The sequence below is a fragment of the Belonocnema kinseyi genome, chromosome 3, assembly GCF_010883055.1.
Source record: "Belonocnema kinseyi isolate 2016_QV_RU_SX_M_011 chromosome 3, B_treatae_v1, whole genome shotgun sequence".
In the NCBI taxonomy this organism is placed as follows: Eukaryota; Metazoa; Arthropoda; class Insecta; order Hymenoptera; family Cynipidae; genus Belonocnema; species Belonocnema kinseyi.
In genome coordinates, this window is record NC_046659.1 from 120,449,260 (window position 1) to 120,450,781 (window position 1,522).

At 24.4% G+C, this 1,522-nt stretch overlaps 1 protein-coding gene across 1 annotated transcript in view; it reads left to right on the forward strand.

Annotated features, from left to right (window-relative positions):
- LOC117170355 (arp2/3 complex-activating protein rickA-like) overlaps window positions 1–1,522 on the forward strand; it is a 10,921-nt gene that overhangs the window by 4,269 nt on the left and 5,130 nt on the right. The gene's annotated exons all lie outside the window — the stretch shown is intronic.

Consider the following 1,522-nt stretch of genomic DNA (forward strand, 5'->3'; position numbering starts at 1 on the left):
TGCAATAAAAAAATAACTACGCGTCTTGTCAAAACATTATTGATTAGAAATTTTTGTCACTTTTTATATTAATTCAACTTTTTCATAGCTTGTGGGGTTTTTCCCAAAATTTAATTTTTTAATTTTGTTTCTTGCGAATGAAAGAAAAACTACGAAACTTTTCAAAAATATAAATAGTTGTCATGATGATCTTGTAGGGTTTTCAAAAATCAATGCTTTTGTCGTCTGTTTTTTGGCTTAATATGTTTATTTTCGTTTATTTTCTCTGGATTTCAAAGATGCCATAACTGTTTATTTATTTTTGCATAGATAGTTATCTTAAACATTTTTTTCCTCTCAAATCGCTTTTGTTATGTTAGCTTCATTAGAAACTTTCAGCTTTCTTATTTTTAATTTTTTTAATTTTGTACAGTTATAACATCCTTTATTAAGAGGAGTTCTAAAAATATGATTGTAAATAACACTAATACCGGCAATTTTGTCTATTTTTTTTAATTTTTGTATTCCTTTTGTAACTTACTTATTTTCTATTGTGGACATTTTGTTGTAGAATTTTTTATTTATTATTTTTGAATGTCAGGTATAACCTGGAGTTATTTCAAATTTTCAAGCATTAAGTTGTTTTATTATTTTTTGTAGACATTTTTTCATAAGAGTTAGTTCATTATTTATAAAGATTATGTATAAACAGAAGTTTTTTTAAACCTTCAAATTTTTTAGGCATATATATTTTTTTGAATTTTAAATTTATTGATTTTTTATATCTCATTCATTTATGTTCTCGGTAGAAATTATTTTTGTAGATTTTTAAAAATCATTTGTGAAGATCACATATAGACGGGAGTTCCTTCAGATTTCTAAATTTTGTTTATTCTCCAATTTCATATTAATTAATTCTATTTATATTTTTTAGTATACATTTCTGGTTGACGAGTATTAAAAAAAGCAAACGTTGTTTTAATGTTTGAGAAATACAATTAGTTTTGTCAAAAAATTGACAATTGGGTATTTATAGTAAAAAACAATACTTTTTTTGTACATTTGAAAGTTTGTTGAATTTTTTAAGGAACTTCTAAATTCACAAAAATAAGAATGAAATGGGTGCGACTTTGTAATTTATTTAAGATGATCGTTTTAAACTTACGACATTTTTTTCAACGCTGAAAACCTCGGAGTATATGCATTACTCTAAAGAGGAAAAGGTGTGCTTTTTTCATGTAGAGTATTTATTTGCGACATAAAATTAATTTTGGGGAAAAAGTTTTATTTTTTAACATTTTTTTTATTCAAATTTTTCAAATTTTGTATATATAGTTTCAAATTTTTGAACAATATTTTTTTATGTATAAAAGTGGGAAAATATTAATGTAAAACAGAAATGGTGAAAATGAAAACAAATTCTTTCCCAAAAGACTAAATACCAGGAGAATGCGTACGAAAAGCTGAACTTCTAGTTTCAATAGCATATTGAACAATCCACTTAGTCCGAGATTCCTATATCAGCTCTTGTGCAAAGAGTATC